Genomic DNA, 13,939 nt, shown 5'->3' on the forward strand with positions numbered 1-13,939 from the left:
AGGTGAGGTGCTGGCTAGCGGAGTAGAACACCTGTTTAGGAGAGGTGCTGGCTAGCGGAGTAGAACACCTGTTTAGGAGAGGTGCTGGCTAGCGGAGTAGAACACCTGTTTAGGTGAGGTGCTGGCTAGCGGAGTAGAACACCTGTTTAGGAGAGGTGCTGGCTAGCGGAGTAGAACACCTGTTTAGGAGAGGTGCTGGCTAGCGGAGTAGAACACCTGTTTAGGAGAGGTGCTGGCTAGCGGAGTAGAACACTTGTTTAGGAGAGGTGCTGGCTAGCGGAGTAGAACACCTGTTTAGGAGAGGTGCTGGCTAGCGGAGTAGAACACCTGTTTAGGAGAGGTGCTGGCTAGCGGAGTAGAACACCTGTTTAGGAGAGGTGCTGGCTAGCGGAGTAGAACACCTGTTTAGGAGAGGTGCTGGCTAGCGGAGTAGAACACCTGTTTAGGAGAGGTGCTGGCTAGCGGAGTAGAACACCTGTTTAGGAGAGGTGCTGGCTAGCGGAGTAGAACACCTGTTTAGGAGAGGTGCTGGCTAGCGGAGTAGAACACCTGTTAGGAGAGGTGCTGGCTAGCAGAGTAGAACACCTGTTTAGGAGAGGTGCTGGCTAGCGGAGTAGAACACCTGTTTAGGCGAGGTGCTGGCTAGCGGAGTAGAACACCTGTTTAGGCGAGGTGCTGGCTAGCGGAGTACAACACCTGTTTAGGCGAGGTGCTGGCTAGAGGAGTAGAACACCTGTTTAGGAGAGGTGCTGGCTAGCGGAGTAGAACACCTGTTTAGGAGAGGTGCTGGCTAGCGGAGTAGAACACCTGTTTAGGAGAGGTGCTGGCTAGCGGAGTAGAACACCTGTTAGGAGAGGTGCTGGCTAGCAGAGTAGAACACCTGTTTAGGAGAGGTGCTGGCTAGCGGAGTAGAACACCTGTTTAGGAGAGGTGCTGGCTAGCGGAGTAGAACACCTGTTTAGGAGAGGTGCTGGCTAGCGGAGTAGAACACCTGTTTAGGAGAGGTGCTGGCTAGCGGAGTAGAACACCTGTTTAGGAGAGGTGCTGGCTAGCGGAGTAGAACACCTGTTAGGAGAGGTGCTGGCTAGCAGAGTAGAACACCTGTTTAGGAGAGGTGCTGGCTAGCGGAGTAGAACACCTGTTTAGGCGAGGTGCTGGCTAGCGGAGTAGAACACCTGTTTAGGCGAGGTGCTGGCTAGCGGAGTACAACACCTGTTTAGGCGAGGTGCTGGCTAGAGGAGTAGAACACCTGTTTAGGCGAGGTGCTGGCTAGCGGAGTAGAACACCTGTTTAGGCGAGGTGCTGGCTAGCGGAGTAGAACACCTGTTTAGGCGAGGTGCTGGCTAGCGGAGTACAACACCTGTTTAGGCGAGGTGCTGGCTAGCGGAGTAGAACACCTGTTTAGGCGAGGTGCTGGCTAGCGGAGTAGAACACCTGTTTAGGCGAGGTGCTGGCTAGCGGAGTAGAACACCTGTTTAGGTGAGGTGCTGGCTAGCGGAGTAGAACACTTGAAAAATAATAGGAGAGCCGCACACTCTAGGAGCTCAGATGAAATAATTTAATAACCTAATAACCAACGTTTCGACAGACAAGCTGTTTTCATCAGGGTATAATGCTTTGAGAATAACGCCCATATTCCCATATAGTGTATTCCCATATAGTGTATGTCTTCTGTGACTCATGAAACACAGATCATGTGTATCCTAAAACAGGACAAGGAGCAAAAGCCTGCAGCCACACCAGTCCTTTTCAGATAGGATTGCTCACCCCTGCCCTAGAACTAGCTTGGCATGCCATGCGGCTGTTGAAAGAGGATAACATGCTCCAAGCAGATGAGTGAAACAAAATGTATAATTTACTAGGCCTCAAATTCCTGGAGCCAGTTTAATGACTGCTGCCTTAAAACATGCTGTACGGTGGCCGTGCTTTATTTCCATTAACAACACCAGAGCTCCAGGTGTGTTCCTGTTCACAGCCTCATAAACTAACAAATGAACCACTATCAAACCCTCAGGGTGACAGGATCACAATCACATAGCAGATGCATAAACATTTGCATGGTAATGATAAATCTATCAATCACTTCTATTAATCTACAAGGAACTAAGGTGCTATCCACAGATGAAAATTTAAGTTTATTTGAATGGTGTTTTGCAACTGCATTAGCAGGATACCCTGACGATAAGGCATGCTGTATCGAAAAGTTGACTGAACTACTCTGGAGGATTGCAGTGCCTCGCAAAGCCTCCATATTTGTGTCTGCGTCTCTTAGCAACAGCACCTGCGCGAGGGAGTGGGCTTTAGGTAAGGAGCAGGGAGCTTCAGTCTGTAATTCAATCTAATCTGTGGTGCAGAACAAATACATTGTTTCTGTGCCAGGCAAACAAAGAGCCATTTGAAGAATTCCTTAGATGCTGTCTCGTCTCAGACAGTGTACATTTCAATGAGACAATATTGGTCACAAAGTGAAGACAGTCAAGAAGCATCTTGTTTCATGGGAAAAAAGTTGTGTAATGGTATAATGTGTCAATGCGCACCCAGGCAGGATTTTCAGTGCCTTGTAAATTTCCAGGCAGTAGGTCTCGTAACACGTTGCATGTGTTTACTCAACAGCATGCCTCGGCATCCACTGCTCCCATTGGGCCACCCGCCCAGATTCCAATTAGAGGTAGTTTGAGAGTTATTAATGACAGAATGAGTTAAGACAGGAAATCACTTATCTTTCTTTGAACCATGCCCTCTGTGTATTCATTATGAACTGGTTATTAAGGTGGATTGCAAACAGAGGACTTCTGAATGGAAAATGTTGACATAGGTAGACATGATGAATACATCCACAGCTTAATCCAACGGTACTGTACATTAAAGGAGCAAACTGCAATTGCTGCATACATTTTTGTACTTATAAATTAGTGATATGTACCCATTGATTCTTGAAGAATATAACTTATAAATGCCTCATGAGCTTAGTTCAACTGTCCTAACCCATCAGAACCCAAAATGTAACCTGGTTTTACTCCAATGTTTGTAAACAAAGTAAATGTAAATAAACACTGTATATCCTCAAAACATGGTTAAAACTATAATGTTGATATAATGGATGGGGAGATCTTGCATTTATAGGTCTGTCTATGAATTTGAGATTGGTTACATTTCACCAGCCCCATCCCTCAGCTTTTTACCGAAACAGTGGCAGGGATAACACTTTGTTATTGTTTCCACTGCTGATTGCACCTTTAATGAATAAGCTATACACTGTCACTCTGGATTTACAGAACTTGAACATGATACCATCCCTCTTTGGTTAATAGGCATTTGAAAAGGGTACAGACTAGATGACTATTCCCTGTACTCTCAGTTCTCTATCCTCCCTCACATAGGCTAGAGAGGACATATGGCTGGTGTCCAGTGAACAAGATTATCAATGCCCTACACTAGGAAGACCTAATAGTCCAAGGTCTTCTGACTACAGCTAACTAACTGCACATGAAGATGATGAGTCCATATGGGTCAGTGATGACCTCAATGCCACAAGGCAGGAAAATCCACTTAAAGATAATAATACGTACGTAAGTTAGAACAAAGGAAATGAGGTTGATAAAAGGCCAATAAGAACTGATGGCAATCTGAACTAAAAGGTTTCATAGGAAATCTGCCGCAATTTGTAAATATTTGTAATATTAGCAAAAGATGATCATATTAGAAAGCCACATAGCTATTTATGAATAGCTATTTGACATTCAAAAGTTACAATCTTTCCCGGATGGAGATTTTGGATTCATCAATCCAAACATGACATTAATTATCTGAATATAGGACTTTTTATAAAAACTGGTTTTGACAACAGCACATAATATGAGAGGCTCTTGAATTCATGTGAAATAGTTTTTTGAGTTTTTTGTGTGTGTGGGAATGTAGCCACAGACATCTTAGCTTGTAACAAGGTGCTGCTGATTAGAGGACAAGGCTTGATGCATTTCTTCGGCAGACAAATGGCCCCCTCTGCTGTGTCTGACAATATCATTACATTTACATTTACGTCATTTAGCAGACGCTCTTATCCAGATCATCACGTTTAGTAGCATTAACCCTCACATTTCCTTGTGACTCACAGTTGTACCTCCTATGCTTTGAGAAGGACACCAGGTTACAGTGATATGGTAATGCCAGAAAGAGTGAACGGTTACATATTATTCTTATTTTAAATGTATGTTGTTCTGTCCTTGAGCTGTTCTTGTATATGATTGTTCTGTATTATGTCATGTTTTATGTGGACCCCAGAAAGAGTAGCTGCTGCTTTTGGGGATCCTAATAAAATAAGAATTGTCATTGCAGAATTTAGATGTCAGATGTCTGGAATCTGATACAATTTGGAGAAAAGGGAAGGAAAAAGTAAAGAACCAGACAAATAACTCAATACAAAATAAGATATTTATTTTGGGGAATACTGATTGCTGCTGTGATCATTTCACAAAAATGTAACTTTTCAATTGAGAAATAAAAGATTGTGGGAAAAAAAAACCTGCCCTAAAACATGGTTTTGAAAGGGTTGCTAAAGATGCACTCTCAAACGTTTGTATAATTTTAGCCAGTAGTTTTGAAAGTGGTGCTCGCGAGCCAAAAGTGGTCCCTGTTGTTTGTGTACTATAAAAAATAGATATATTAATTTTTTGCAATTTGTATGATGTGTTACGACTCTAATTCGTTATTTTGTGTACAATGTCATAATTTTTTTATATATATATTTTGCCATTCAGATGTGTTATGAATCCAATTTGTTCTATATGTTATGAATTTGTTGTGCTTAAAGGGATACTTTGGGATTTTGGCAATGAGGCCCTTTATCTACTTCCCCAGAGTCAGATGAACTCATGGATACCATTCTTATGTCTCTGTGTCCAGTATGAAGACAGTCAGAGGTAGTTTCGTGAGCCAATGCTAACTTGTGTTAGCGCAATGACTGGAAGTCTATGGATATCTGCTAGCATCTCCCCAGCTCTTACGCCTATTGAAAGGTGCCTAAATACTGGCTGATCAAGGCTGCTTTTGTTATAACCTGATGTTAGACCGGAGAGCTGTCTTGGTTGTGGCATTATATCGATGTTTTGATGATAGGTCAGACACCAAAATGAAGCACCCAAATGAACCACCCAAACAAAGATTTACAAGCCCAACAGCTGTCAGATGTATTGAAAGCAGTACCTCCCCTCAATGTACTCTGAACCTTTCATGACTCTAGGTTCAGGATCAAGAAAATGTATTGAAAATAGCATCTGAAGTTTGGTAATTGTATGTTTATTAATAGTAAAATATGTCCATTCTTTCCATTTCCTGAAAAGCTTCTGTTTTGGAGATAATAGATGTTCATCAGACAACGATGAGAGACTCCCCTAGTCCCTGTTGATAACACTTAACTTGCTATTGAGCAGTGGCGGCTGGCCGATAGAGGGCGCTAGGGCGCCGCCCCCTTAAATAAAATTATTTAAAAAAATAAAATAAAAAATAAATAAAAATAATAATAATAATAATAAAAACATCAGTATGTCAATATTTGTGTGTTTGAAATATGGAATGCACACAGTAATATGTGTAAGATATGATAGAAAATCATATTCGCAACCTTTCCTCTGCCTGTCAAACGCCTCGTCAGCTCTGGGCGATACAGAAAGTGCCCCGAGGAGGCGGGTCTACGTAGCAGTTAAGCCAATTGCTAATTTAAGATATGAATGTATGACATAAAATGTAGCTAATCAGCGATTTTAATTCGAATCCAAGGAGGGCGATTATTTTATCGCCCCAAGCTCGCCCCTGATAAAATAAGGACCGGGCTCCAGTGGCGCCATTTTTACTAGACGACAATGGCGAGCGCAAACGTTACTCCTCCAAGACCCAACCCTAACTCGGTGAAATCTCTCCTCCAAGATCCGTTTGAGAGGAGAACTTTGTCAGAGAAAGTTCGGGTGAAAGAGCTGGGCCCAGATCAACCTGACCTCTCAATCAGACAGCAGGCTAGCGAGAAAGGGAAGCAGTATATGCGCGGCTTCTCCCGTAGCTGGTACACCAGGAAGGCTTGGCTAGCTGGGTGCACTGATGCTAATGCTTTATTTTGCTTTCCGTGCTTGCTTTTTAAAACGACGGGGTCAGATTCAGCATGGACAGGTACCGGAGTGAGGGATATGAAGCACCTGTCAGAGAAGGTAAAGAAACATGAGAACACCAGGGCACACATGGACAACTCTGTAAAGCTAGCTGTATTAGGAAGGGTGAACATTGCTACGCAGCTGGATGACGGCCACAGGATTGCGGTGAGGAAACACAATGAGGAGGTGGATAAAAACAGGCACATTCTATCCAAAATTATCGATTGTGTGAAGTTCTGTGGGGCTTTTGAGTTGGCCTTGCGTGGGCACGAGGAGACTGACTCCTCGGACAACCCCGGCATTTTCCGGGGCTTAGTGGATTTTGTTGCCTCCCTCGACAGTGTGCTGGAGGAGCACCTGAAGACAGCTACCGTTTTTTAAGGGCACGTCAAAGACGATACAGAACGAGCTGTTGGACTGTATGCTGTCAGTGCTTAAGGATTACATCCTGGAGGAAGTAAAGAGTGCTGATTTTATCGCCATTCAAGCTGACGAGACGACTGACGCTTTCCACCCACTGCCAGTTGGTGCTTGTGATACGCTACATCGATGCTAAAAGTAACGTCCAAGAGCGTTTTCGAGTTCATTTTGATCGAGAACGCAACCGCCGACACCATCGCTACAGCGCTGCTGGAGAGGCTCAGCACCATACTCTCACATGGACAAAAGGCCAAACTTATTGCCCAGGCTTACGACGGAGCAAGTGTGATGAGGGGAGCCACCGGCGGAGTGCAGCGTAAAATAGTGGATGTGTACGAAAATGCGCACTACGTCCACTGCTATGCACATCAGCTGAACCTCATCATGCAGCAGGCTACTTCACGCATCCCCAGGATCGGCACTTTCTTTTCCGACCTTGCAGGATTTTCTGCTTTCTTCTCCAGGTCTCCCAAGCGAACCACCGTGCTTGACGAAGTGGTTGCGCATAGACTCCCAGAGCCTCTACAACACGGTGGAACTTCCACAGTCGCGCTGTAAACACTGTGTACGAGTACAGGGATGACCTCCTAACGTGTTTCCAGACCATCAGAGACTCTGGGAACTTTGATGCCCCGACTGTCAGAGAGGCGGGGGGCTTTGTGAGGATGCTCGAAGACGAGGCTTTCTGTTTTTTCCTGGCACTGTTCCACAAGATCATGCCAAATGTGGAAATGCTTTTCAGCCAGCTGCAGAAGAGGAACATCGACCCTGTCTTCATTAAAGCACTTGTCCAGAGGTTCACAGACAGCATGCTAACAATCAGGTAAATAACTATATTTACTATTGGCTGATAAAGATGTTGTTAGAAAGATGAATAGTTCACTTACAACAGTTTAAAAGCCTAAATGTGTCTGGTCATCAAAGTGAGTGATTATCATAGAGCCGTCACAATTATATTTGTTTTAGTATTTTAAAAGGAAAGAGAAGACACAATCAGACGTTGATAATAATGCAGGAAAGTACTACACAGTTTGTAATAATTATTCAGGTGTCCACCAGGTCAATTTCTAGAAGAGGCCTAGTTGTTATTGAAGATTAACTTTATTGCTAAGTGCACAGCAGAACAAAATGATGTTGCATCCCTCTCACAAATGTAATAGAAAAAGGCTTTAAAACGTAATAACATCAGTTAATTATGTACATCACAGGTTAAAAGCAGTTACTAGACATAGTTTGTGTGTATATACACACTATCTGTCTGTCTGTCTGTCTGTCTGTCTATATATATATATATATATTTTTTTTTATATCTATATATATATATTTTTTGGACCCAGGGCCTCAATTCCCTCTTTGTGTGGGGACAGCGCATCTGACGAGCAGCAACAGCCCATCAAGCGACGGAGGATGCTGGGACCAGGAGAACAACAGAGGTTGGCTATAGAGGTAAGTTGTGATGTAATTGTCAGTGTTTCCCCCTATAACTTTTTTCAGGCCTGGTAGTATGTAGCCAAAACCCTGAACAATCAGCACCTTGGTAATCATATACTTGAGTTGGACATAGGCATGTGTCAGTCAGGATCACTTGCATCAAAATAGCTTAATTGCAAATTAAAGCTGATGATGTATCTTTTACAGGTATGTGATACCATCCTGGAGTCATGCCAAAGAGAGGTTCTCCTTCACCCAGCACCTCATCAGCGCAACACTATTGCACGGAGAGTTGTTCCCACAACACAGTGTGAAGTTCCCCGATACAGCGCTTGAAACAACCGTGGAGGCGTACCCCATGTTGAACAAGGCCAAGCTCAAAACCGAACTGTCCCTCATCTATGAGAACAGTGAGTTCAAGGCTTGTAGTGGTGCAGTGCCCCTGTACCAGTTCTTCATGGAGAACAACCTTCAGAGCACTTTCACAGAGACTGCCAGCCTCCTCAAGATCCTCATCACCACACCCATGACAACTGCTGAGTCAGAAAGGTGCTTCTCTACACTGAAAAGGATCAAGACCTTCCTGAGAAACAGCATGACACAGGATCGCCTGAACGCTCTGGCCATGCTCTCCATGGAGAAGAAACTTGTCAGGGACATTCCTGACTTTAATCAAAGGGTCATTGAGAGGTTTGCCACTCAGAAGGACAGACGGGCAAAATTCCTGTACAAATAAGATGACAGACACACACACACAGAGCAGCTCTGGCCGCATGTTTCTTTGTATATAGTTGACCTTAGCATAAAAAATCCAGTTATATATGGTACTCTAGAAAGTCTTAATAGTGTCTTTGCTAATATTACTGTATATATGTTGTTTTGTATCAATTAATTGTTGCAGTTCTGGAGCACATTAACAATTAGTCACATTTAGTATGATCATAAAATACTGTATGCTATTCTTCCAGTCAAAGGTTTGAGTTCATCCACTTGATATCCATTTCTATATTATACATCCTTTTATACAGTGTAAGATTTCCTATAAACTTTATAATAATTTCATGTTATTGTCCACTTTCCACTCTGTTCTGACAGCATGCCTGTTGCGTTGCCTGTTTACTACCAATGGTGAAAAGTTCACTTTAAATGCAAATGAAAGGCTTGGGTTTGTGTAATATGTTTTTGTGTAAGAATGCCTCAACTTTTTAATATTGGCATTAAATAATTACTGAATGTTTCACTGAGCACTGCTGTCCTGCAGTTTGTGTTAAAATATATCGCGATGGTTACAGGAAAAAAAAAGTATGGCACAGCCCCACCGAGAATATTTTTCACCAGCCACCACTGCTATTGAGCCTATAAAATGATCATCATAATGGCATAAAATATGCCATAAACAATCATGATCACTGATGAGAACTGACTTTGCATTCTGGAAACTAACAGTGGAATGGAGGAGTCGTGAAAAGTGTAATCCAATGTTCAACTCATAACATTCCAGGAGTGTCTCCGACGGTTCGCTCACCTTGGCTGAACATCTGTAGTAGCTGTTCCTTCGTCCAGTTACAGGAAGACCCCCTCCTCTTTCAATGCCCCTCTCAGAGCTTGAACGTAACATGCTTTGCCCTCCTCAGTGTTCTCTGGGTTTAGGCTTATGGTGTCAAATGCGCCCTTGTCGATGCATACGTCAAAGCCGCTCAGCTCTCCAGAGCAGCTCAAAAGTCCAACTCCTAGTATGATGCAAAAGGCAGTGAGTTGATATCAGTATGTACTTGAATCATGTTTACATTAATATACAATAGCCAGGTACTCCATATGTGTTGAGCTACAGTACGGCTGTATGAGAGATGTCTATCATTTCCCAAACTCTTCGGCATTATACAATTGCTTTCAGCTTTCAGCATCAATCTTTTGCTTCAATATCTGTTGAACTTGAGTTGCCACGTGACAGACGCTAACATCTGTGCAAAAATATAGCGCTTTCGCCCATGTGGTCCAACCTGACCACTGCTGAGGCTGAGGACCTAGCACCAATGAAAGACTTCCTTGATCCTTATACAGTGATGGAAAAAGGTATTTGATCCCCTGCTGATTTTGTACGTTTGCCCACTGACAAAGAAATGATCAGTCTATAATTTTAATGGTAGGTTTATTTGAACAGTGAGAGACAGAATAACAACAAAAACATCCAGAAAAACGCATGTCAAAAATGTTATAAATTGATTTGCATTTTAATGAGGGAAATAAGTATTTGACCCCCTCTCAATCAGAAAGATTTCTGGCTCCCAGGTGTCTTTTATACAGGTAACAAGCTGAGATTAGGAGCACACTCTTAAAGGGAGTGCTCCTAATCTCAGCTTGTTACCTGTATAAAAGTCACCTGTCCACAGAAGCAATCAATCAATCAGATTCCAAACTCTCCACCATGGCCAAGACCAAAGAGCTCTCCAAGGATGTCAGGGACAAGATAATCGCCAAGTAGCTTGGTGAGAAGGTGACAACAGTTGGTGCGATTATTCGCAAATGGAAGAAACACAAAATAACTGTCAATCTCCCTCGGCCTGGGGCTCCATGCAAGATCTGGCCTCGTGGAGTTGCAATGATCATGAGAACGGTGAGGAATCAGCTCAGAACTACATGGGAGGATCTTGTCAATGATCTCAAGGCAGCTGGGACCATAGTCACCAAGAAAACAATTGGTAACACATTACGCCGTGAAGGACTGAAATCCTGCAGCGCCCGCAAGTCCCCCTGCTCGAGAAAGCACATATACAGGGCCGTCTGAAGTTTGCCAATGAACATCTGAATGATTCAGAGAACTGGGTGAAAGTGTTGTGGTCAGATGAGACCAAAATCGAGCTCTTTGGCATCATCTCAACTCGCCGTGTTTGGAGGAGGAGTAATGCTGCCTATGACCCCAAGAACACCATCCCCACCGTCAAACATGGAGGTGGAAACATTATGCTTTGGGGGTGTTTTTCTGCTAAGGGGACAGGACAACTTCACTGCATCAAAGGGACGATGGACGGGGCCATGTACCGTCAAATCTTGGGTGAGAACCTCCTTCCCTCAGCCAGCGCATTGAAAATGGGTCGTGGATGGGTATTCCAGCATGACAATGACCCAAAACACACGGCCAAGGCAACAAAGGAGTGGCTCAAGAAGAAGCACATTAAGGTCCTGGAGTGGCCTAGCCAGTCTCCAGACCTTAATCCCATAGAAAATCTGTGGAGGGAGCTGAAGGTTTGAGTTGCCAAACGTCAGCCTCGAAACCTTAATGACTTGGAGAAGATCTGCAAAGAGGAGTGGGACCAAATCCCTCCTGAGATGTGTGCAAACCTGGTGGCCAACTACAAGAAACGTTTGACCTCTGTGATTGCCAACAAGGGTTTTGCCACCAAGTACTAAGTCATGTTTTGCAGAGGGGTCAAATACTTATTTCCCTCATTAAAATGCAAATCAATTTATAACATTTTTGACATGCGTTTTTCTGGATTATTTTTGTTGTTATTCTGTCTCTCACTGTTCAAATAAACCTACCATTAAAATTATAGACTGATTATGTCTTTGTCAGTGGGCAAACTTACAAAATCAGCAGGGGATCAAATACTTTTTTCCTTCACTGTAGGTCATGAAAAACTAGACATCTGGAGTGAGCCAAGCAGCCACACACTCACCACAACCCAAAGGTCACATCTTTGAAGTTTTATGAGGGGGTCAACAGTGTTTCAGTGTTTAGAGAAATGTGTTTGTCCAAGGGAATGGCTCCCTTCGTTTTGGATGGATGCGCCCAGAAACCTCAGTGAAGTGCTTTCGGCCAGTGGTGGGAGGGTGAGGCTTTAAAACAGTTGAAAACAACATAGTGCATCAAAATGGTGACAGAGGTGGGATTGTCCCGCTCTCAGGCAGATACTAGGTAGTACTAAAGATGACCCTCAGAGAGAGACAGACCTCTATGGACAGTCCCCCTACCCTCTGAGCATCCGGCTGTGGCCACTGGCCACTCTCTCAGTATATGCTCCAGGCCAGTCTCACACTCACATACTCACACACTCACACTCACGCGTTAGCCAGACTATGTGCAAGGCACTCTGAAGTAAAATACTGTTCCACAGACACACACCTGAGTCTCCTCACACTCCTGCAGACCCCATTAACATAGCACAGAATAGGTGAGAACACACACACTTTTCATGTGTTCTACTGTTCTGGAGGCATGGACCAACATACCATCCGATATACCCAGACAGGACTGCTGCCAGGCTAAGGTCAATATTGACTTCAACAGCAAGCGCTCTGACCAAATACAGTATACAGTACACACCTCCGGAGGTAGGTGTACAATATAAGAGTATGCATGTGTGTGTATGGGGGAGGAACCTCACTCATCCCCAGGTTTGGTATTGTATGGCTGAGCAGCATTTAAAACCTGCTTTTCCTGCACACATTTTCCTGCAGATGTGTTAAATCTTGTCAGCTCGCTCGGGCATAAGGTGGCTGAATCCAAATCTGGGCGGAGTCCCATTACTTTTAACACCTCTCTGCTACCCCTCCACCCTGCAGGGTAAACACAGGAGAGTTCCCCCTCATGGCAGCAGACCCAGGCAAGGGAATATGGTGCGCTGAAAGGAGGGGGGAGAGGGGGGGGTGCTAAGCATCAATGGCTGGGTTTGTCTGGGGTCCAATCAAGAGACCCAAAGTCCTAAACATAATATTACTGGGATGGAGTAGAGTTGTTTAAAGATGGAATCCAGAGTAGGGGAGGTGAGGAGCGTCGCCCAATGTGGTAAAAACAAATGCAGTACATATTGTGCTCTTCTATCATGTGTGCAATGATGAAAAAAAAAGTGTTTGTTGTTTGCAGTAACTTGTTGTAATATCGCAAACAGACGTGGCAGTTTCACCATGAAGGATTCCAGCTTTAAAGCTGCATTATGCAGAAATCGCTCCGCCATTTCCTGGTCCTAAATTCAGTTTATGTGACAAAACAAGCAAGTATAGTGTATATAATCATCGTACCATCTAAACCGCTGTGAAATATATTTTTCATAACCAAAAGTATTGTATTTTCAGCTGTTTGAAGCTGGTGTGCAAAACCGAAAGTAAAAGACGCAGAAACTAAACTTAAGAATGGGAAGCATAGAAATAGTGCACATAGAACATATCTACCGCAAGCAAGCAAGTTTATTTATATAGCACAATTCATACATCGAAGCAATTCAATGTGCTTTACAAAGATGTTTATCAAAAATAATGAAAACATCATAATAATAAAAATACAAAATAAAAAACATTAAAAAAAATAAAAAATAATGGGATAAAAACATAGGAAGCTATAAGGCTAAACAGTGTGGTTAAGTTTAAGTGCTCAGTCGTAGGCACGTGAAAAGATAAGTGTTTTTAACATGGATTTTAAAATGGATACGTTTGGGGCACATCTAAGATCTTCTGGTAGTTTATTCCAGTTGTGTACAGCATAAGTGCTAAACACAGCTTCTCCATGTTTAGTTTGGGCTCTGGGCTCTACTAGCTGACCTGTGTTCATGGATCTAAGAGCCCTGCTCAGTTTATATTCTTCAAACATATCAGACATGTACTCGGGTCCTAAACCATTCAAAGATTTATAAACTAAAAGCACCACTTTGAAATCAATTCTGTACCTGACTGGAAGCCAATGTAAAGATTTAAGAACCGGAGTGATGTGCTCCGTTCTCTTGGCTTCTTAGACTTACTTTCAATGAAAATGACAGATCTATAACATACATTTATATGTGAATTTGGTCAGGTCGCCCAAAAAGTTACATATTGCAGCTTTAAGAGGGATGTGGCTAAATGTTTATATTAAATTAATATGGGCACAAAATAATCTGAAACAACACAACCAAAACAAACAGCAAATGCATCCAACAAGTTTGTAGAGTCACAAGTTTGATATAATCATTGCGTTC

Source organism: Coregonus clupeaformis, chromosome 37, assembly GCF_020615455.1.
Source record: "Coregonus clupeaformis isolate EN_2021a chromosome 37, ASM2061545v1, whole genome shotgun sequence".
Taxonomy (NCBI): Eukaryota; Metazoa; Chordata; class Actinopteri; order Salmoniformes; family Salmonidae; genus Coregonus; species Coregonus clupeaformis.